Genomic DNA, 26,387 nt, shown 5'->3' with positions numbered 1-26,387 from the left:
CATGCAACGATGGTACAATGGTTAACTTGGGTCAAATTAGAAAAGTGCAATTCTAGAAAACCTAAATAACCTTGCAAGTATACCTAAAGCACATATTAAAACCACTAGCCAGAGTGTTTCATGCTTTAAATCACAATTTCAATGTCAAAAAGTCAACGCCGGTCAAACCCTAAGGTCAATAACACTAATTTCAATTCCATAACGAAATAAACACTAAATTCTAGGATACATGACAATAGTACGTTGGTTAACTAGCAAACAACATTAGACAACACTTAATTTCATTTCAAATATCCAAACTTAAAAAGTCCCAATTTTTGAAGACCCTGGAATCACAAAGTTGAAATTGTGCAATTAAACATGGCAAACTTGTAAATTAACAACATTGCAACCTAGAATTAATAATTATATCACCATAATCAACTTAGATCTAGTATAACTGATAAGCATGGCACACAAGGTAAAAAGCATGAAGATTTCACAAATAAGTGCAATTAAGTGAAATAAGTGCAATATCATACTTGAAACATGTTTGATGTTGATGAATTAGCAAGATCCTTGAAGAAAATAGATGAATTGAACTTAAGAAATCAGGTTTTCAAGTGTGTAAGTCGGAAGTAAAAGAATTATATAAGTGTGAAAAAGTAATTTAAATAAACCCCCAAAACACATTCAAAACAGGGCCTGAAACGTCGTTCCATATGTTGGAACGTCGTTCCAGTTTACCAGGAAACTAGAACGTATTTCCAGTTTTCCACAACGTTGTTCCTTCAAAGACAAGAACGTCGTTCTTAATTAAGAATGTCGTTCTTCAAATGGGCTAGAAAGTGCTTCTCTTTAAGTGTTAGATTGAGAACGTCGTTCCAAAAGTAAGAACTTCGTTCCTGAATCTGAAATGCAGTTTTTCAACATTTTTACTTAAACAAACACTTTTCTACCCAAATCACAAACCGTTTTTGGTCTTTTCAGATTTTTCAAATGCATGAAATGCAACTACATGCCAAAGCAAGCTAACAAAAACGCAAAAGCAAACAATTCTACATGAAATGCAAATTATCATGAACAAATGTAAACAAATGTGACACTGCTAACTTTTTTTTTTAAACATGGCGGAAGCATTTATTAATTAATTACAGAACACACTATAACATATTGATCAATCAATACAACTAGTGTCACGTGTCATTTCAACAAAATACATGTTTATATAGAGAAGATGTATTTACAATACGTTTACAAAATATCACTGTTTAAACAAAGCAAGACAACATCAGAGGTGACTCCTGTCAAACATAACATCACCATGCCGTCTTCTCCCCAAAATGCAACACTTACAAAAGCTAATAACCTGCAGGGAGGAGATGGAGGGGAATTAGCACGAAGCTAAGTGAGTACGACTAACTACAGGCAATAGTACACAAGAACCGTCATACTAATCATGTCACAAAGGCTAACATACAAACATCACCCAAGTGCCGTATACAGAGACTCTGGCGGCTCGGCCAAACCATTAACCACTAGCTGATCAGACTGGGGCTTACCAGAAGTTCCCCCACCACCGTATGTATATATATAATCCACACGCGACGGACGCGTTATTCACATATATATACAACTCGATTTTCTAGGCTACCACATGAGGAACTCAACCCGCAGGTTGATCTCTCCTACCGAGGATACCACATAATAGGGACGCACTAGGCTCCAGCAGACAAGCATCAACTAACATGCAGTCATCACAACGTACTAACTAACAACAACAGTAAGTATATCTAACAAGCATGACAATCATAATATAACATGCTACTATATACTATGTTCTCCAGTTAGTCCCACTCACCAAATACCAGCAACCAGCTCAGTTAATCTACTACTGAGCGGCTTCTTTATCCTTATCACCTGAACATAAGGCAAATCAAGTTAGTTACTGTCTGTTAACACCAAATAACACAGTACAAAAATTTTTGTATCAAAAAGCGTCCGCTAAATTTTTTTGCTTAACGCTTATGCACTTTCAAAATTTACATCCTGATCATCAAAATACAAACGGGTAGCATAACGGCTAAAAATCAACACTTAGTAAAATATTTCATTGCCAAAGACACTAGGTCGACTATCATAGACAGTCGACCGACTGTCTACACTCACTCGCCCGAGTGTCTAGTCACTCGGTCGATGGTCTTTCACTGACACACTCGACCGTGGGTCATACACACTCGGTCGATAGTCGATTCGGTCGGTCGAGTGTCTCGAGACACTCGGCCGACTGTGTTTATCTGCAGAAGCTGAAGACAAAGTGATGGGTTTCACCCAATTTCATCCAATTCTTGCTTTAGAGCTCGATTACGACCTCAAAACTGACCAAATCGAAGACACTAAACATGTAGAAACATAAAACCACTAAATTTAGACTCAAACAACATCAAATCTAACTATTTTGACCCAAATTACACACTTTGTAAAACTTTACACAAAAACTTAAATTTTTCAAAGATTAAAGCATGAAATGCTACAAATCTTACCTTAAAAGAATTAGTAAATCGTAGAGAACACAAAGATATGAACGATTTGAGCTCTAGAACAAGGATTGAAGATCTAGGGTTTGGTTAGGTGAAAGGAAAGAAGAATGAGATGTATTTGTGTGTGTGAAAGTTCTGGAAACCAAATCAGAAAAAAGGAAGCACTAGTCATCTAAAGTGGGTTAAAATCCTACACTGTGCAACACACGGGTATTTATCAGTTATCTGATATCTTTCGCTCATTATTTGGCAACCCAAACAAAGTTTAAATTAAATAAACAAACCTGTTCTGTGACCCTTGTCACAAACTGGTCCTAACCATATCATTAAATAATAATAAAAATTGAATAAAAAATAAAAGCATATAATAACACAATACTAACTTAAGGGTAATTTAGTAATCTTACAGCTAGACCCGATTGAGTATGTTACACAAGTGTGATCATTTTTGGTCTAGGGTCTATCACATGACCCATTTAAGCTTAAGGGTATCACTTTAGTTAGAGCTTGATATCATCAAGCTCGCAAGCATTGATTTCATCAAAGTAAAGCCTTAATCGATGACCATTCACCTTGAAAGTATCCTTATCTCCATACAACTCGACATAGCCCGTTGGGTAAGCTTTCTTGACTATGTAAGGGCCCGACCATCTAGACTTTAACTTACCGGGTGAGAACTTAAAACGTGAATTAAACACTAGAACCTTGTCGTATGGGTGGAATTCCTTAGGTCCCTTAAGTCGGGAGTCATGTCATCGTTTAGTATTCTCTTTATATGTCAAAGAGTTGTCATACGCCACTAACCTAAGCTCCTCTAATTCGTGCATTTTCATCACCCGTTTTTCCTTAGCTTGTTCTAGGTCTAGGTTCACTTCTTTCAATGCCCAAAATGCTCTATGCTCAACCTCTACCGGGAGGTGACATGCTTTCCCATAAACTAGACGAAATGGTGTGGTGCCTATTGGTGTCTTATAAGCGGTTCTAAATGCCCATAAGGCATCGACAAGTTTGGTTGACCAAACCTTAGGGTTATTGTTAACCGTCTTTTACAAAATCTTTTTCAAAGAATTATTCGTATTCTCCACTTGACCACTTGTTTGAGGGTGGTAAGGGGTGGAGAAACGATGTGTAACACCATATTTTTCCATTACTTTTTTCATAAGACTATTAGCAAAGTGTGTGCCTCGATCCGAGATCAACACTTTTGGCACTCCAAATATAGAAAACAAACTCTTCAAAAACTTAACAACTACCCTAGCGTCATTGGTTGGCAAGGTTTTGGCCTCGACCCATTTTGAAACATAATCAACCGCAATCAAGATATAGAGGCACTTGTTCGAATTCGAAAATGGGCCCATAAAGTCTAGGCCCCATACATCAAATATCTCACATATTTGGATCCCGGTTTGGGGCATTTCTTCCCGTTTTGAAATGGATTCGGACCTTTGGCAAGAATCACGCCTTTTTTATCAACTCATGGGCATCTTTGGATATCGCGGGCCAATAAAAACCGAAATCAAACACCTTTTTCGCGGTGTGATTCGGACCAAAATGCCTTCCCGTACGTCCACTATGACAACTCTTCAAAATCTCTCGGGTTTCTTCATATACACACCTTCGAATTACTTGATCCGCCCCGATGCGGAACAAGTTCAGCTCTTCCCAAAAATAGTACCTTGGGTCATTGAAAAATTTCTTCTTTTGTTGGTACAAAAATCCTTTTTGTAAAACATCTGAGGCCAAGTAGTTTGTGAAATCAGCAAACCATGGAACTTCATCGACAAGGTCAACCCTCATTAAATGTTCATCCGGGAAAGTATCCCGAATTTTGGACTCGTCTAAAGGTTGAAGCTCGGGATTGTCTAGTCTTGACAAATGGTCGGCGGCCACATTCTCGGCTCCCTTTTTATCTTTTATCTCTATATCAAATTCTTGGAAAAGTATCACCCAACGAATCAAACGATGTGTCGCGTCTTGCTTTTGAAAAAGATACTTTAACGCGGAGTGATCCGTGTAGACGATCGTCTTTGAAAGTACAAGATAAGACCAAAACTTATCGAAAGCAAATACTACCGCGAGAAGCTCTTTCTCGGTAGTGGTATAATTCAATTGGGACCCATTTTGTGTCTTGCTTGCATAATAGATAGGTCTAAAGTGTTGGTCAACCCTTTGACCAAGAACCGAACCAAGTGCATAGTCGCTCGCATCGCACATTAATTCAAAGTCTTTGTCCCAATCAGGAGAGATAAGAATTGGTGTATTGGTGAGCTTTTATTTCAACAACTTAAAAGCTTAGGTGAACTCATCATTAAACAAAAATGGTTGGTCTTTCTCTAACAATTTGGTCATGGGTCGGGCAATTTCCAAAAAATCTTTTATAAAGCGACGTTAAATACCCGCATGCCCAAGAAAACTTCGTATCGCTTTCACATCGGAAGGTTTCGGGAGGTCTTTTATAACATTAATCTTAGCTTTATCTACCTCAATTCCCGCCTTTGAGATTTTATGACTCAACACTACCCCCTCGTTGACCATGAAGTGACATTTATTCCCAATTTAAAACCAAATTTGTATTTTTGCAACGGCTCAACATTTTATCTAAGTTTTGAAGACAATGGTCAAACGAGTCTCCGAACACCGAAAAGTCATCCATGAATACCTCCATTGTGCCCTCAACCATATCCAAAAAGATAGAAAGCATGCATATTTGGAATGTCCCCGGGGCGTTACACAACCCAAAAGGCATTCTTCGGTAAGTGAATGTACCATAGGGACACGTAAAAGTTGTCTTTTTTTGATCCTCGGGGTCTATCGGGATTTGAAAGTAACCCGAAACTCGTCAAGAAAGCAATAAAACTCTCTCCCGGCTACACGTTCGATCATTTGATCAATGTATGGGAGTGAGAAATGGTCTTTTCTTGTGGCATCGTTTAGACGCCTATAGTCAATGCATACCCGCCATCCCGTGATGGTTCGGGTCAGGACAAGTTCATTGTGGTCATTTAAGATCACCGTGGTCCCACCCTTTTTGGGCACCACTTGAATGAGACTCACCCATGGTGAGTTAGATATTGCGTAGATAAGGCCCGCATCTAACAATTTAATCACTTCCTTTTTAACTACCTCTTTCATGTTTGGGCTAAGTCTCCGTTGTCTTTGGATAACCGGTTTTAAATTCTCTTCCTTGAGGATTTTATGTGTACAATATAATGGATTGATCCCCAGAATGTTCGTGGTCTTCCTTGCTATGGCCGTGTGATGGGACTTAAGAAGTGAAACAAGTCGTGTCTTTTGCTCTTGGGTGAGTATCGAAGAGATAATCACCGGAAGTTGTCTTGTTTCCTTGAGATAAGCATATTCAAGATGCTCAGGGAGCTCTTTTAGCTCAAGAATGGGAGGTTCTTCCCATAAAGATTTGATTCGAAATCTATCTTCGTTAGGAATAGCCTCAAATGACTCTTCCCGAGTAGTCTCACATTCAATTTCACTTACATCAACATTAACATTCATCAAATCCCTAAAGTCGGCCTCTAAATCAACAATTTCATTATCACAAAGTGGGTTGAACCTGGTGGTATCAACCTCTAAAAGCTTTTCAAGCTCTTCATCTACACAAGTTCAATATGGTCAAAGGCATAACACTCATCATCATTGGTGTTACTCGGTTTCTTCATAGCTTCCCGTATATTGATAGTCACAAGCTCTTCACCAACTCCAATGTTGAGTTGGTTGTGTTTTACCAAAATGATGGTGTCGGCGGTCGCTAAAAATAGTCTCCCTAAGATGAGGGGAACTTGAAGGTCCTCCTTCATCTCCATGATCACAAAATCAACCGGGAACACCAAGGTGTCAATGCTAACCAAGATGTCCTCGGCAATGCCAATAACGGTATCAAATGAATGGTTGGCCAATCTTATCCTCATTCGGGTCGGCTTAAGAGGTCCAAGGCCAAGTCTCTCGCAAAGTGAATGGGGCATTAGGTTAATGCTTGCATCAATTCGGCAAGTGCATTGAACACTTCTGAGTCACCAAACTTGCAAGGGAAAACAAATGATCCAGTATCTCCCAACTTTTTAGGGATCCTTGGCCTTGATGCAAAAATCTTATTGAACTACTCTTCAATAAAGAAAGATGTTTCATCATGATATTTACCCCTTTGAGAGATTAGCTCCTTGATGAAGCGTCCATAATTTGGCATTCCTTTAAGCACATCGGTGATTGGCAAGTTGACCGAAACATTTTTCATCATATCTTGAAACTTCTTGTATTGAGCCGCCAACTTGTCCTTCCTTAAAGCTTTTAGATATGGCACCGGTCTTGTTGCCTTCAAAGGCTCATTACCCTTTGTCTTACCCTTGTCATCATTACCCTTAACCTCAGTCGAGTCAACCTTTTCTTTACCCTTCTCCTTATTAACCCCGATCTCCTCTTCGATAAATCTTGGTAGTGGTTCTTGGGTGATAAAGGATTGTGGGTTGGGATCTTCAATTCCTTCAATCAAGGTTAGAATGATTCGAGTGGTTATGGCATTGACATTTTAATTTTGGCTTGGGTAGTTAGGGTTTTGAATGGCGCTTTCAATAGGAATGACCCTTGTGTTGTTGTTGTGTTGGTTTTGGTTGTTTCGATTATTGTTGTAATTGTTGTTCAGGTTGACTTGAGTGTTTGAAGGTAAACTGTGTGATGACCCTTTAAGTACGCTTAACCGCTCCGTCACTTGGTCCCACAGCTTGATCGAAACTCTAAATGAATTTATTAAACAACGTTGCATTCTTTATTCAAAATAATTTCTCAAAAAGGAAATTTACCAAAATAAGTAGTTCTAAACAAACCCAACTTTGTAAAATAACCAAAGTTGACCAAAACAATGTCAACGAACATCCACAGTTTAACAAACCAAAAAGAGAATGCAAAGTTTAATGTTTGACAAAATCTGCCAAAATGCATGCAGGCTCTCTAACACAGCGGAAGCCCAAATAATCAAGTACCTGTAAAAACATGCGAGTAAACTGTCAAAAAAATGTTGAGTGAATTATAGGTTTTAAAATAAAGAATAAACTTTACACCACAAGATTTCAAATGTTAGAAAACATAAAATATTATTCCATTAATCCATGAGTCACCTGGTAACCACTTAACCATTTCCATACCCTTACCAAACATAATATACACTGAACAGGTATATCTTCAAATAATAACGAAGTACTAATACATTCTGATTATAAATTACTAGCGCGGCTAGCTCAAAATGGGGCTGTCAAGCCCGATAGATCTATCCATAGGATATGCGTTCACCAGTAGAAACCAGTGATTATAGTTACCAGACTAGGGAATATTTTCGTTCAACTCATAATGAATAATTTAAATTTAATTGCCACTTGTGTCTAAACGTAAAACAAAATGCATGTAATCACATCCCAAAAATACTTTAAATAGTATGAAAAATGGGACTATAACTCACCTTAATGTAAACGAAGTGATAACACAGAAACGTGAGTAGCAAAAGATAAAGTGATCAAGAATGACCACAACGCCAACCTATAAATAAAGCAGGTCGATATAAATGACTAACTTAGGTCAAGTCTTAGTATGATAGCTATAGTACTTGTTGCAAGTAAACATAGAACAACACTCAGTATGTTTCGGTATGATCAGGACAGTGTATAACATGTACTTTCTATTTTTAGAAAGTTTCTACTTTTAGCAGGTTTTTATTTTTGGAAAGTTTCTATTTTTGGAAAGTTTCTATTTTTAGAAAGTTTCTATATTTGGAAAGTTTCTATTTTTAGAAAGTTTCTATATTTAGAAAGTTTTTAACTTAGGAAAGTTTCCTTGATTAGAAAGTCGACAAAAGTCAACTGAAAGTCAGAGTCAATCGAAAGTCAACTCAAAAGTCAACCTTGGTCAAACTTAGTCAACCTTGAATTTTAAAGTGTATATTATATTAATAATATAAGTTATAATGTTATTTAAAATCATATATCTATAATCATTTCATATAATAAGTTTAATTAAGTTAAATTGAATTAATAAAGTTAACATAAGTTTAAATAATTAATATAACATAAGTATTTAATTAATTAATTAAATATTAATCATAACATAAGTATTAATAATTAATAATAGATTTTTAATCATATCATAAGTATTATTAATTAATAATGAATTATTAATCATATCATAAGTATTTAATTATAATTATTAAACCATAAGTATTTAATAATTGAATTATAATTAAATAATAACTAAGCCTTATAATAATTAAATAATTAATTAATATTTATTATAAGACTTATTATAATAATCCCATAACATAAGTTTAATACTTTTCATAAGTATTTTTCATTAATAATAAAAGTATTATTAATCATAAGTTTAATTAAATTAATAGTTAAATCATAAGTAATCATTAAATGATATAATAAATATATATATCATAAGTTTTAATTAAAATTTAATTACTTTTATATCATAAGTAATTTAATAATGAAAATAATTATTTATATCATAAGTTCAAATTTTATAACCATAAGTTTCATTAAAAGTTCACCGGGTCATATCTTGAGCCTCGGATGTCGGTTTTCGACGAATTTTATATATATCTTCGTCTAACCAAACCACCCGACACATTAGTGAACTCAAGAACACCCCAAGGCTAGTTCATGGTTCGTGAAAATCAGCCATGAACCAACTATATATATATATATATATATATATATATATATATATATATATATATATATTAGAACGTTAATCCGCTCAAAATCTTGTTTTAGCCATTCCGGGTGATCCGTGGCTCGGATTTCGATGACCTGAACATGAATGTTCATCTAATCATCAATCCTAACCCACTAGTACACCCTAGAGCCTTCAAGAATGATCACAAAGTCGGACCCCAACTGAACATATTTGTTTTTACATTTTAATCTCATAAAAAACACTAAATCAAGCATAACTTTTGATCCGAGACTCGAAATAACAAGAATCCAAAGTCCAAAATTATTGTCTTGATGAGTGGAACTCATCTATACACTTTATTTTATGAAATACAACAGCAAAATGTAATGATTTAATCAAAAAGTCCGTTGTCCCAATTTTATCAACCGAAAACATACACAATCGAGCATTTCTACGCATATAATCATCAATACAACAATACACAAGTACTATACAATCATAAATACAATCATAATAACATCAAAATCAGTAAAATTGAATAAAAATCAAAAAGTTAGGGTTAGGGTTTATACCCTAATCGAGAATCAAATGATATGAACGCGTAGAGGAGAACGAGAGGAATCTGTTTATGTGTAAAGCCCTTTGATCCAAACACTTGATTGAATGAAGATGATGATGATATTGGAGATGACCAAAAAGAGAAAAAGGGAGAGGAGAAAGTGAAATGGGAAATTAGGTTTGAGAGAAAATGGAATGGTAAGTGTAAAATGAAAATGAAAAAAAAGAAATCACAAACCACCCCCATCAAGGGGTGTTCAGCCGAATGGGGGTTATGGGTGGGCCCCTTTGGCCCAAAATTGTTAAATGGTAATTTGCTTTTAGCCCGAATGCCCGATCGAAGCCCGAAATGCGAAAACGCTACTACGGGATTAAATATTAGGAGAGATAACGCATACGCGACAAATAAAATATATAAACACTATATATAAACATATGACATAAAAATATCATATATAAAATAATTGGGATTCGAAAATCTTAAAAAGTCTGACCGTTGGTTTGAAAACCGAAAAGATTCGTCGGATAGAAATCCACGACACGTAGAAACATACAAATTTAAATACGAATACAAATATTCATATAACACATAATAATTAATATATTATTACCAAAATAATAATATAGGTCATAGATATGACGTGACACGAATAACAATTAACGGATGTTAAATAATAAATGGCAAAAGATAACGAAAAAATAGGGTCGTGACAGTACCTTCCCGTTACGGAAATTTCGTCCCAAAATTTAAGCAGGTGCAGGGGTTGATTCGTCATTTGGGAACAAATTCGGGTACTTCTGTATCATCTGATCTTCACGTTCCCAAGTGAACTCGGGTCCGCGTCTGACATTCCATCTCACTCGGACGATAGGAATTCTACTTTGCTTATGGGACTTAACCTCTCGATCCATAATTTCGACAGGTTCCTCAATAAAATGGAGTTGTTTATCAATATGAAGTTCATCAAGAGGAATGGTTTCATCGGCCTCGGCCAAACACTTCTTCAAATTCGACACATGAAAAACATCATGAACGGCGCTAAGTTCTTGTGGCAATTTCAAACGATAAGCCACGGGTCCAACCCTCTCTGTAATCTCAAACGGTCCAACAAATTGAGGATTCAACTTTCCTCTTTTACCAAAATGTACCACACCCTTCCAAGGTGATACCTTCAACATAACACGGTCACCGACCTGAAATTCTAAATCTTTTCTTCTAACATCGGCGTAACTCTTTTGCCGACTTCTGGCGGTTCTCAATCTTTCTTTAATCTGTACGATCTTCTCGGTAGTCTCATGAATAATATCTGGGCCTATGAGTTGAGCATCCCCAACCCCATTCCAACAGATAGGAGATCTACACTTTCTACCATATAGAGCCTCGAACGGTGCAGCTTTAATACTTGCAAGATAACTGTTGTTATAAGAAAATTCAGCCAGTGGCAAGTACCTATCCCAACAATTACCAAAATCAATCACGCACGCTCTCAACATGTCCTCCAATGTTCGAATGGTCCTTTCACTCTGACCATCTGATTGTGCTCATATCCAACTTAGTTCCCAAAGATTCCTGTAAGGATTGCCAAAACCTCGATGTGAATCGACTGTCTCGGTCTGAAATAATAGACACAGGAACACCATGCCTCGAAACAATCTCCTTCAAATACAAACAAGTAAGTTTTTCCATCGAATCTGTTTCCTTAATCGGCAAAAAGTGAGCTGACTTTGTGAGTCGATCAACAATCACCCAAATAGTATCGTAACCACCCACAACTCTCGGTAACTTCGTAATAAACTCCATTGTAATACCTTACCACTTCCACTCGGGAATCTCAGGTTGCACCAGAAGTCCGGACGGTTTCTGATGTTCAGCTTTAACCTTAGCACAGTTCAAACACTTAGCCACATAAGTAGCCACATCAACTTTCAAGTTAGGCCACCAATACAGCTCCTTAAGATCATGGTACATCTTTCCTGAACCAGGATTAATAGAGTACCTAGACTTATGAGCCTCATCTAACACAAGTTATCGCATATCACCAAATTTCGGAACCCAAAGACGTCTCGCAAATTACCGAGTGCCATCTGCTCGTACCTTAAATTTCTTACTCAAGCCTCTGACCTTCTCTTTCATGAAGTTCTCCTCCTTCAAGGCTTCTTGATGTGCCTCAAGAATCTGCCTAGCGAGGTTAGTTCGAATTGTCATTTTCAAGGCTCTAAACCTGTGAGGTTCAACTCTTTCCTTTCGACTTAATGCATCAGCCACCACATTGGCCTTTCCCGGATGATATAGGAGCTCACAATCATAATCATTCAACATCTCAACCCATCTTCGCTGTCTCATATTCAACTGTTTCTGATCAAGAATATGTTGAAGATTTGTGTGATCAGTGTACACTGTACTTTTAACCCCATATAGATAATGTCTCCAAATCTTAAGCGCAAAACAACAGCTCCCAATTCTAGATCATGGGTTGTATAATTCTGTTCATGGATCTTCAGCTGATGTGACGCGTAGGAAATGACTTTTTTTCGTTGCATCAAAACGCAACCAAAGCCCTGACGCGATGCATCGCAATAGACAACAAAATCGTCATTACCCTCAGGTAGTGATAATATCAGAGCAGATGTTAACTTCTTCTTCAGAGTTTGAAAAGAAGCATCTTGTTCATCCTTCCACTCATACTTCTTCCCCTTGTGCAATAAAGCAGTCAGAAGTTTTGCTATTCAAGAGAAATCTTGGATGAACCTTCTATAATAGCCTGCTAAACCTAGAAACTGACGAATCCGAGTAGGAGTCTTTAGAATATTCCACTTCTCAATCACCACTATCTTAGAAGGATCTACTTAAATTCCCTTCTTACTAACGACGTGTCCAAGGAATTGAATTTCTTTCAGCCAGAATGCACATTTTGAAAACTTAGCATATAGTTCCTCCTTTCTTAACAAATCGAGCACTAACTTCAAATGCTCTTCGTGCTCTTGATCACTTTTGGAATAGATAAGGATGTCGTCGATGAAAACAATAACGAACTTGCCTAGATACGGGCTACACATACGGTTCATAAGGTCCATGAACACAGCAGGTGCGTTAGTCAATCCGAACGACATAACGAGAAATTCGTAGTGACCATAACGGGTACGGAATGCGGTTTTTGGAACATCAGATTCTTTAACCCGCAGTTGATGATAACCAGAACGAAGATCGATCTTAGAATAAATAGACAAACCTTGAAGCTGATCGAACAGATCATCGATTCTCGAAAGAGGGTAACGGTTTTTAACAGTAAGTTTGTTCAATTCGCGATAATGAATACACAAACAGAAGGAACCATCTTTCTTTTTAACAAACAGAACAGGAGCTCCCCAAGGGGATGAACTGGGATGAATGAAGCCTTTGTCTAATAACTCACGGAGTTGACTCGACAATTCTTGAATTTCAGAAGGAGCGAGTCGATAAGGAGCACGCGCTACAGGAGTAGCACCGGGAACAAGATCGATTTGAAATTCCACTGCACGTTGCGGCAGAAGGCCAGTTAAATCCTCGGGAAATACCTCAGGAAAATCTCTAACAATATGAACATCACCAAAACTCTTCTCTTCTTTACCAGAATCAACAACATGGGCTAGAATAGCATGACAGCCTTTGCAATGATATTTTTGAACTTTCAAACAGCTAACAAGGTTTAACTGTCTGCATTTCTTATCTTCAAAAATCATCAGCGGCTCACTAACCACTTTAGTAATACGAACAGCCTTCTCATAACACATGATTTCAGCACAATTCTCAGATAACCAATGCATAACAATGACAACGTAAAAACTTCCTAGTTCAATCGGTATCAAGTCTACCTCAAAGTCCCTACCAGCCAGTTTAATGTTACATTTACGATACACGGTCTTAGCAATAAGCACCTTACCATTAGCTATCTCTACTACATAAGTTCTATCTAGAGGAGTTAACGGAGTTTTGATTTTTGGACTAAATTTACTCGACACAAAACTTAAATCAGCCCCTGAATCAAATAGTACATAAACCGATAAGTCATTGACCGAGAACATACCAGTAATGAGTTTTGGATCTTCCTCAACATCCCTAGCATTAATATTTGTGATGACCCGGAAATTTTTGACCAAATTTAAACTTAATCTGATTATAATTCCGACACGATAAGCAAAGTCTGTAAAGTTGAGTCTCAAAATCTTTGAAATAATTTACATGAATTCATTTACCCTCTGACTGTGCCCGATAATTCATGAATAATTGTGTGTAAATAAATATGTAAATGTGTGTGTATATATATATAAGTGTATATATAATATTTGGAATTAATAAAATACACTTTAACCAATTGGAATTAAAAATGTAAAAGTAATATATAAAATAAATAAGTTGTAATTAAAATGAATATCTATATGATTTCAATAAAAAATTATTATTATACTGTAATGTATGAATAATAAATATTCAATATACGTTATTATATATTACAAAATTGATAATAGGTAATATTAATATAATCAGTTTGAGTACAGATTAAAAATATAATTGTTATAGTTACTGTCATTAATACTATTACTATTAATACTAAAAACAATGTTAGTATTATTATTATTATTATTATTATTATTATTATTATTATTATTATTATTATTATTATTATTATTATTATTATTATTATTATTATTATTATTCTAATTATATAACACATAAAAATGAAATTTGAGATGCAGAAATTGTTATTACTTTCATAATTATAATTAAAATAGATATTAATAACAACATTAACATCAGTATTATGAATGATACTATTTTAATAGGACATATAGATATGAAATTTGACACATGTAACTCATTATACTTAAATTATTACTTGTATTGTCATTAGACATTATTATCATTAAAAATCATTATTTTTACCATTAATAATATTATTAATATCATTTTATGATTATTAATATAATTATTATTAATTATTATTACTATTAGTATTAGTATTATTAATAAAATTATTAGCATTATTAGTATTATTGAATGTATTATTATCGTTATTACAAATATTATTATTAATAATAATATTATTATTATTAGTTATTATTGTTATATATCAATAACAATATTATTATTAATAGATTTATATATATTAAAGATTTATAGCTTGAATAAATTATAAAAAATAGGTATAAGGTACAAGAAGCAGTTCGATTTCATCATGTAACTGTATTAGATTTTTGTCTGTGTCTCTTAATTTGTTAACAAATTGAAATCAAGCATAGAACTAAAACAAATTCTGTTACAGGTCTTTTTCCACTTTTCATTTTATTTTATTTAGCTCGTACTGGATTGAATATTATCAATAACACCAATAGGTTAGATAAGAACATCATCACCACGAACTATTAATCGAACACCCATCAACACTCTAACACGTCTAATTTTAACAACCAAACACCACCCATCTCAACCGCCACCCATATCACCATCCTTGACCACCTTACAACACATCATGAACAATCACTTGCAACACCATCGGTTTCCACCTTCACTCTATCACCACCAATTCACCACCATTTGTTTATGATTGTTCTTCTTTTCATTCTACATGTTACTACACCTATGCTCGACTAGCCATCACATTTATAACCATCAAAAACTACTACAGTACACCTCCTGTTTTCTGTGATAGTGATGATGATAATGAAGAAGATGATGCTACAGTAACCTTGCCAAATAATTACGCGTTTTATGTAACCTTGTTGTTTCGCGTGATGAATCCAAAGAGTACATGTTTCGCGTAATTATTCAAGAGATTACACGGATTGCAAAATATAGTCACTAGATTACACAGAACATGCGTAATATACACGATAAGTGTATGAAGGCGTTGATGATTAAACAACTATTGTTGCTGCTGCCCCGTTTGTTTACGTTCTCTGTTTACAGCAACCTTGCTACAACCATGCTTCTGTTTTCTGGTATGGGACGAAACCACCACAAGACCACTTTGTTTTCTGTTTTAAATCAACAATCATGTTATGATAAAAATGATGATCATGGGATTTAATGAGGTGATTTAATAAAGATGATGCTTTAAATAATTAGAGTGGAGAACCTAAATACCCCACAATTAAATATATCCTCAATAATGTCATGGATAATTTTGTCTTCCACTAGAATTAGTATAGTTCGTTAGTTATGAAAACAAATTGGGCTGAGGTGTCATGGGGACCATGAAGATTATTAAGATAGTGATTGTCGGTTCACATAAAAAAAGGGGACGTGAGGATGTAAGAAACAAAACCCCACTCAGATCAATATTATGAAGTATGTGTTTCTAACTATGGGCCGTAATTTTTTTTTTGGGCTGCTATGTGTCCTAGTTGGGCCTTTTGAGAAATGATGATGAAATTAAGATGAAAACAGAATACGGAGTATGTGAAATTAAGTTGTGAAATAAATCAGAAAGGCATTGGCAGAGTAATGGTTTGGTGTTGTTGTGTTTAACCGAGAGGTCGCGGGTTCGAGTCCCGTTTGGAGCATTTTCTTTTTAGAAGGATATACTCTTTTATTTCCATTTACATTATTATTATTATGATTATTATTATTATTGTTGTTAATGCTAATTAGTATTATTATTGTTATAGTTATGATAAGTATTATTATCCTATTTACATTTATAAGTATTATAATTATTATTACCATTGGTATTAATATATGTATCATGAATATTATTATTATTTTAGTATTATCACTAAATATTATTATTATTATGATTATTATTAATATAAGTATTACTATTATTATTATGTTTAGGAATATGATTGATGTTATAGAAGCTTTAGTTATTAGTTTACAAATTAAACATGAAGATTTTGATTATGATTAACATAAGTATTGATATTATCACTAGTAATGAAATTGTTATAATTACTATTGTTAAGTATTATGTATTATTGACAATGCTAAAAACGAACATATATTTCATCGCATTATCCCTCAAGAAAGAAAAGCTTTTAGTTGCAGTTGTCCTATTTACAAGGAATATTTGTTTAAAAATTAAAAGGTGAAGACAAAAGACAGATTCGACGAATTGAAGACGCAAACGACCAAAAAGCTCAAAAGTACAAAGTACAATCAAAGTGGTTCAAATTATTGACGAGAAACGTCTCAAAATTACAAGAGTACAAGACGCAAAACGCAAAGTACATGATATTAAATTATACGAAAGGACGTTCGAAAATCCGGAATCGAGACATGAACCAGCTTTCAACGTACGATGCAACGGACCGAAAGTTACAAATTAATTATGTATATAAATATAATATAATATATAATTAATTATATAAATTATATATTTATATTATATTTATATAATAAAATCCGTCGGCAAGCTAGGAGCCAAACTTGTGTGAGCTGAATTCCACAGCTCCGCACTCGCGGAGCTTATAAAGGCAAAACCCACCGCACTCGCGGAGCACATAAAAACAGTAATCTGCCTATAAAAGGCCATGCAATTCGACGGATTATTTACATCTTTTTCCTTCTTCTTACTCAACGTAATATATATATATATATATATATATATATATATATATATATATATATATATATATATATATATATATATATATTATAATTTTAATTTTAATTTTAATTTTAAATTCTAATAATAAGGGTATGTTAGCGAATGTTGTAAGGGTGTAAGTCGAAATTCTGTCCGTGTAACGCTACGCTATTTTTAATCATTGTAAGTTATGTTCAACCTTTTTAATTTAATGTCTTGTAGCTAAGTTATTATTATGCTTATTTAATACCGAAGTAATCATGATGTTGGGCTAAAATACTAAAATTGGGTAATTGGGTTTTGTACCATAATTGAGGTTTGGACAAAAGAACGACACTTGTGAAAATTAGACTATGGGCTATTAATGGGCTTTATATTTGTTTAACTAAATGATAGTTTGTTAATTTTAATATAAAGATTTACAATTGGACTGATAATGCTAAAAACGAACATATATTTCATAGCATTATTCCTCAAGAAAGACAAGCTTTTAGTTGCAATTGTTCTATTTACAAGTAATATTCGTTTAAATAATAAAAGGTGAAGACAAAAGACAGATTCGACGAATTGAAGACGCAAACGACCAAAAAGCTCAAAAGTACAAAAGACAATCAAAGAGGTTCCAATTATTGATAAGAAACGTCTCGAAATTACAAGAGTACAAGATTCAAAACGCAAAATACAAAATATAAAATTGTACGCAAGGACGTTCGAAAATCCGGACTCAAAAGTATAAAATTGTACAAGATTCAACGCTCGACGCAACGGACTAAAAATTACAAGCCTACTATGCACAAGAATATAATATAATATATAAATAATTATATTAATTATTTATATATAAAATCCGTCGGCAAGAAAGACTCCAAAAGATGTGAGCTGTAATTTCAATCTTCGCGACTCGCAGAGTTTGAAGGCCAAAAGGGCCGCGAGTCGCGGAGCATCAAAAATCAAAAATCCCTATAAAGCAAACCGAATTCTGATCAAAAATCATAATCTATTTTCTCTCTTCTCTCATATATACGATATATATATATATATATATATATATATATATATATATATATATATATATATATATATATATATATAATTTATATTTTAATTTTAATTTTAATTATAATTCTAATAATAAGGGTATGTTAGCGAATGTTGTAAGGGTGTAAGTCGAAATTCTGTCCGTGTAACGCTACGCTATTTTTAATCATTGTAAGTTATGTTCAACCTTTTTACATTAATGTCTCGTAGCTAAGTTATTATTATGCTTATTTAAAACGAAGTAATCATGATGTTGGGCTAATTACTAAAATTGGGTAATTGGGCTTTGTACCATAATTGGGGTTTGGACAAAAGAACGACACTTGTGGAAATTAGACTATGGGCTATTAATGGGCTTTATATTTGTTTAACTAAATGATAGTTTGTTAATGTTAATATAAAGATTTACAATTGGGCGTCCCTATAAATTACCATATACACTCGATTGGACACGATGGGCAGGGTATTTATATGTACGAATAATCGTTCATTTAACCGGACATGGGAATGGATTAATAGCCACTAGAATAATTAAAACAGGGGTGAAATTACATTCAAGGGTAATTGGTGTAATTGTTAACAAAGTAGTAAAACCTTGGTTTACACGCAGTCGATAACCTGGTGTATTCATTAAACAAAGTATTAAAACCTTGTTACAATTCGAATCCCCAATTAGTTGGAATATTTAACTTCGGGTATAATAATAATTTGACGAGGACACTCGCACTTTATATTTATGACTGATGGACTGTTATGGACAAAAACCAGACGGACATATTAAATAATCCAGGACAAAGGACAATTAACCCATGGGCATAAAACTAAAATCAACACGTCAAACATCATGATTACGGAAGTTTAAATAAGCATAATTCTTTTATTTCATATTTAATTTCCTTTATTTTATATTTAATTGCACTTCTAATTATCGCACTTTTATTTATTGTTATTTAATCGCACTTTTATTTTATCGCACTTTTATTATTCGCAATTTCATTATCGTTATTTACTTTACGCTTTAATTTAAGTCTTGTATTTATTTTATATTTTACATTAGGTTTTAACTGCGACTAAAGTCTTAAAATCGACAAACCGGTCATTAAACGGTAAAAAACCCCCCTTTATAATAATAATATTACTTATATATATATATTTGTATTTTTATAAAAGTAAACTAATATAGCGTTGAGCTTTGTTTAAAGATTTCCCTGTGGAACGAACCGGACTTACTAAAAACTACACTACTGTACGTTTAGGTACACTGCTTATAAGTGTTGTAGCAAGGTTTAAGTATATCCATTCTATAAATAATTAAATATCTTGTGTAAAATTGTATCGTATTTAATAGTTTTTTTTTTTTTTTTTAGTAAAATATAAACTATTTTATATACACCTCGCATAACATCAAGTATTTTTGGCGCCGCTGCCGGGGAAAATTTCTAAACGCCGGAAGCGCAACGCTAATATAATAAAAAAAAAAAAAGATTTTTAGTTAACTTTTATTAAAATTCGTTTTTGTAAAAATACGTTTTAATTATTCAAAAATATAAAAAGAAAAACAAAAATATAAGTATTTTTTTTTTTTAGATTTTGTTAAATATTTAAGTTTTATAAGTTTCTTTATTTTTAGTTTAGTTTATAAAAATATAAGTTTTATTTTAATATCTTTTATTTATATAAAAATAGAAAACAGAAAATAAAAATAAATAAATAAAGAAAAAACGCGTCGAAGATTAAATCTGTCAACTGAATTTCTGAACCCCGCGAGTCGCGGGGTTTGAAGCGTTATATACCGCAAGTCGCGGAGCTTTTCTGACAGACAACTAAAAACCCTAATTCAGCATTAATTACGGTTTATTATTAATTATAATTATTATTTAACCCTAATTATTATTATTATTATTATTAGTTTTATTTTAAGATTTACTTTTTATTTAATTTGTTTTATTTAGTATTAATTAGTTTACTTAAATTGTAAAATTAGTAGTTTTATTAAATAAATAATATAAAAATAATATTTTTATAAAAATTGTACTTTTCACAACTTTTTATATATTTTTATATTTTGTCCCTTTTTAATCGTTGTAGCATAATATTTGTATTTTTCTCTCATATTTAATTTTAAACTTAGTTTTTGCTATAGTTATTTTTACTCCTAGATTTTTAGGCTTTGCCGTAGAATTCCTTAAGTGCTTTTTCTTTAGACTAAGATTTAGGTGCTTTAGAATTTTGCGACGCCTTTTTAAGTTTTAGTTTCTTTTTAAGTTATTTCCATTTGGTATTTAGTTTTTCCTGTAAGCTTTAATATTTTTTAGACACCTTTTACTATGTATCAATTATCATTCCAATTAGTAATTTCAATTTCCGATTATAATTTTAAGTTAGTTGTAGTAATAAGGTTAGGTTAGTCAAGTATTTTTAAGTTTTTATAAGTTTCTTTTATTTTTCCGTCACCTTTTATTTTTCAACCATTTTTTTTTCTACCTTTTTCGACGAACTCTTTTTCTCTCTTATTTCTCGCTATTCTAGTTTTAGGACATAGATTTTTATTCTACTTCTTATCTAAATTTCTTTAAATTACGAAAATTTATTTTAAGTGGTTAAATTGATAGACATCAAAATTTTCTGGTTCGTAGTAATAGTTGGATTTGTACGTGGACCGGGTTATTGGAGCCAAACAGTCCTCAATTATATTGAGACCAAACGAATCCTGCCCCTCTGCTGCATCTTTTGGCTATTCGAAACGTGGGCAAAATCAGAAAAGTCTATTGATTGGATAACTTATTATAATTTTTCTTTCCTTTTTTAAAACTAATAGGATATTCAGTGAATGCACCGAGCAAGACGTTCATCACCTTTTGTACGTTCACCACCTGTAACTAGATCAAGACATTTAGCAAATATAACCGCCGTTGATTTTTCTTTAGAATCGTCATCCAGTCGACCAAGTACTTCAGTTCAAATTTCCGATAATCCATTTTTTGAACCCAACCTCACAATTGAGAATCCGGAAAATATTCAGGAACGGTTCGTAGATCCTGAACCACTAAATTTTCCTCCGGAACCACCAATCATTCAAACAGAGATTGTTGAGGAACGAACCATTAAATCAGAATCATCTAGTGATACCGATTCAACAAATTCAATTATGGAGAATCTGGAACCTTTAAGTATGGAAGACCGAATGAGAGCTAAACGCACTGGCCAAGGTCACGCAATTACTCATCCAGACATTAATGCGCCAGATTATGAAATCAAAGGACAAATTCTACACATGGTGACTAATCAATGCCAATTTAGTGGTGCGCCGAAGGAAGATCCAAATGAACATCTACGTACCTTTAATAGGATCTGCACACTATTTAAAATCCGAGAAGTGGAGGATGAACAGATATATCTCATGTTATTTCCCTGGACTTTAAAGGGAGAAGCCAAAGATTGGTTGGAATCGTTACCTGAAGGGGCGATTGATACATGGGACGTTTTAGTTGACAAATTTCTTAAACAATTCTTTCCTGCATCTAAAGCCGTAAGACTTCAAGCAGAAATTGTTACGTTTACACAGAAACCAAATGAAACTCTATATGAGGCATGGACTAGATATGGAAAGTTGTTAAGAGGATGTCCGCAACATGGTTTAGACACCTGTCAAATAGTACAAATATTCTACCAAGGATGCGACATCACTACAAGAAAAGACATAGATATAGCAGCTGGTGGTTCTATTATGAAGAAAACCGAAACTGATGCTTACAAAATTATTGATAACACTGCTTCCCACTCACATGAGTGGCACCAAGAAAAAGATATCGTTAGATCATCTAAAGCAGCTAGAGCCGATTCTAGCCATGACTTAGATTCCATTTCCGCAAAGATAGATGCTGTAGAGAGACGAATGGAAAAGATAACTAAAGATATTCACTCAATACGAATTAGTTGTGAGCAGTGTGGAGGACCACATTTGACAAAAGATTGTCTCAGTATTGAATTAACAATGGAACAAAGAGAGAATATTTCATACATAAACCAAAGGCCTGGAAATAATTATCAGAATAATTATCAACCGCCAAGACCGATTTACAATCAAAACCAGAATTATAACCGAAATATTCCATACAACAACCAACAAGGTCCTAGCAATCAACAAGTATCCAATAATACTTATAATCAGCAAAGACCGAATTTTCAAAACAAACCACCACAACAAACCGATGATAAAAAACCGAATTTAGAAGATATGATGACGAAGCTAGTTGAAACTCAAACGCAGTTTTTCACATCTCAAAAACAAACTAATGAACAAAATGCTCAAGCATTTAGAAATCAACAAGCTTCTATTCAAAATCTGGAACAAGAAGTGAGTAACCTAGCAAGGTTAATAGGTGAAAGAAAACCGGGAAGTCTACCTAGTGATACAAATGCTAACCCCAGGAATGAAACAGCTAAAGCTATTACCACAAGAAGTGGTACAACACTTAAACCACCTGAAATACCTGTAACTTCTGATGAAACCATTCCTACTCCACAAGAACCACAACCTGATCAAGATAAGGAAAAAGAACCGGTAGTTGAAAAAGTTAATGAAGATAACACAGTTAAGGATAAACCTTATGTTAAACCATACCAACCACCACTTCCTTACCCGAGTAACATGAAGAAAGAAAAACTTGAAGCCGAGCAATCCAAATTCTTGGATATGTTTAAACAGATAAATGTAAATCTTCCTTTCATTGATGTGATTTCAGGAATGCCAAAATATGCTAAATTCTTGAAAGATCTAATCTCAAATAGAAAGAAAATGGAAGAACTCTCGGCTGTTACTATGAATGCTAATTGTTCAGCAGTGCTGTTGAATAAGATACCAGAAAAACTATCTGATCCAGGAAGTTTCACAATTCCATGTTTTCTGGGTAGTCTTAGTTCAATAGAAGCATTGGCAGACTTAGGTGCTAGTATAAATCTAATGCCGTATTCACTATACGCTAAACTAGACCTTGGAGAATTGAAACCAACCAGAATAAGCATACAACTAGCCGATAGATCAATAAAATATCCTAGAGGGATAATGGAGAACATGCTAGTTAAAGTTGGTACTTTAGTATTTCCAGTAGATTTTGTTGTTTTGGACATGGAAGAAGATTCTCAAGTTCCTCTCATATTAGGAAGACCATTCTTAAACACGGCTAAAGCAATGATAGACGTGTTCGGTAAGAAACTGACCCTAAGTATAGAGGATGAGAGTGTTACCTTTTCAGTTGATAGAGCAATGCAACAACCACAATCTGCAGATGATACATGTTATTATATTCAAACTATAGATGCACATGCAGAATTATTAGAAGAATTTCCAGAATTACAAGGAACAGGAGAATGTTCTTTAGGAGAAGGTAATGAACCAATTGATGAAGCTGAAATGTTAGCTACACTAATAGCTAATGGATATGAACCAACAACTAGAAGAAATTCAAATGCTAAAAGAAGAAGACAGATATCGATATAAATCATCGATAGAAGAACCTCCGAAATTAGAGTTAAAGCCACTTCCAAACCATTTGGAATACGCTTATTTACATGGTGAATCTGAATTACCTGTAATAATATCGTCTTCTCTTACTGAAAATGAGAAATCACAACTCATTTCTGTGTTGAAAGCTCATAAACCAGCCATTGCATGGAAGATTCATGATATTAAAGGAATAAGTCCTTCGTATTGCACACATAAAATCCTTATGGAAGAAGGTCATAAAACGTATGTGCAACGCCAACGAAGACTAAATCCTAATATGCAAGATGTAGTTAAGAAAGAGATTATTAAACTGCTAGATGCAGGTTTAATTTATCCAATCTCTGATAGTCCATGGGTAAGCCCAGTTCAATGCGTACCTAAGAAGGGTGGCATGACTGTCATTACAAATGAGAAAAATGAGCTTATTCCTACTAGGACTGTAACAGGATGGCGTGTATGTATTGATTATAGAAAATTAAATGACGCCACCAGAAAAGATCAATTTCCCTTACCTTTCATAGATCAAATGTTGGAAAGATTAGCCGGAAATAGCTACTATTGTTTTCTAGATGGATTTTCCGGATATTTTCAAATTCCAATAGCACCCGAGGACCAAGAGAAAACCACATTCACTTGCCCTTATGGTACTTTTGCTTACAAACGCATGCCATTTGGACTTTGTAACGCCCCTGCAACCTTTCAAAGGTGTATGATGGCGATTTTTCACGACATGATAGAAGAATGCATGGAAGTATTCATGGATGAATTTTCAGTCTTCGGTGATACATTTAAATCATGTCTAGTTAATCTGGAACGAATGCTAATTAGATGCGAACAATCAAATCTAGTACTTAATTGGGAGAAATGCCATTTCATGGTTAAAGAAGGCATCGTTCTTGGACATAAAATTTCAAAAGAAGGAATTGAAGTGGATAGAGCTAAAGTAGATGTAATTGCTAAAGTTCCACATCCCACAAATGTTAGAGGAGTTAGGAGTTTTCTAGGGCATGCTGGTTTTTACCGACGTTTCATAAAAGATTTTTCTAAAATTGCCACTCCTATGAATAAACTCCTAGAAAAGGATGCGCCATTCATCTTTTCAGATGAGTGTATCAAATCTTTTAATATTCTTAAAGAGAAACTCACTAATGCACCGATCATGATAACACCAAATTGGAATCTACCATTTGAACTAATGTGCGATGCAAGTGATTTTGCAATGGGAGCCGTTTTAGGACAAAGGATTGAAAAACGATTTCAACCTATATATTATGCTAGTAAGATGTTACAAGGAGCACAAACGAACTATATAACTACTGAAAAAGAACTCCTTTCTATTGTCTTTGCTTTTGACAAATTTCGATCATATCTCGTTCTAGCAAAAACGGTGGTCTATACCGACCATTCTGCTCTTAGATACCTATTTTCAAAACAAGATGCTAAACCAAGATTAATCCGTTGGATCTTACTCTTACCAGAGTTTGATATTGAAATCCGAGATAAAAGAGGAGCAGAAAATCTCGCCGCTGATCATCTTTCTCGTCTTGAAAATCCCGAATTAGAAGTTCTAAATGAATCGGCCATACAAGACAACTTTCCTGATGAATATCTATTGAAGATAGATTATAATGAAATCCCATGGTTTGCAGACTATGCAAACTACTTAGTTTGTGGATTCCTTGAAAAAGGATTATCGTACCAAAGACGAAAGAAATTCTTCAGTGATATAAAACACTATTTCTGGGAAGATCCACATTTGTTTAAAAGTTGTCCCGATGGAATAATACGCCGATGTGTATTTGGAGATGAAGCTAGTAAAATATTAAACCATTGTCACACAGGACCAACAGGAGGGCATTATGGGCCTCAACTAACAGCAAGAAAAGTTTATGAAGCTGGATTCTATTGGCCTACAATTTACAAAGACGTACACCTTCTTTGCAAATCCTGTGATGCATGTCAAAGGGCCGGAAAAATAAGTCAACGTGATGAAATGCGACAAAATGTCATCCAAGTATGTGAAGTATTTGACATTTGGGGTATTGACTTTATGGGTCCATTTCCAAAATCTCATAATAATCTATATATACTCGTAGCCATTGATTATGTATCTAAATGGGCGGAAGCACAAGCTCTCCCAACTAACGATGCACGAGTTGTAGTCAACTTTTTAAAACGTCTTTTTGCAAGGTTTGGAACACCGAAAGCTTTAATAAGTGATCGGGGTACTCATTTCTGTAATAATCAACTTGAGAAAGTTCTTAAAAGATATGGAGTAACTCATAAAATCTCCACCGCATATCATCCACAAACAAGTGGACAACTTGAAAATACCAACCGAGCTTTAAAACTTATTCTAGAGAAAACCGTAGGATCAAATACGAAGGAATGGTCCATTAAATTGGAGGATGCACTCTGGGCTTTTAGAACAGCCTACAAAACTCCAATTGGAACCACACCTTTTAGACTTGTTTATGGAAAAGCATGTCATCTTCCAGTAGAAATTGAACACAAAGCATTTTG

The sequence above is a fragment of the Rutidosis leptorrhynchoides genome, chromosome 5 (genome assembly GCF_046630445.1).
Source record: "Rutidosis leptorrhynchoides isolate AG116_Rl617_1_P2 chromosome 5, CSIRO_AGI_Rlap_v1, whole genome shotgun sequence".
Classification (NCBI taxonomy): Eukaryota; Viridiplantae; Streptophyta; class Magnoliopsida; order Asterales; family Asteraceae; genus Rutidosis; species Rutidosis leptorrhynchoides.
The sequence above is the reverse complement of the archived record's forward strand: the minus strand, read 5'-3'. Positions refer to the sequence as shown.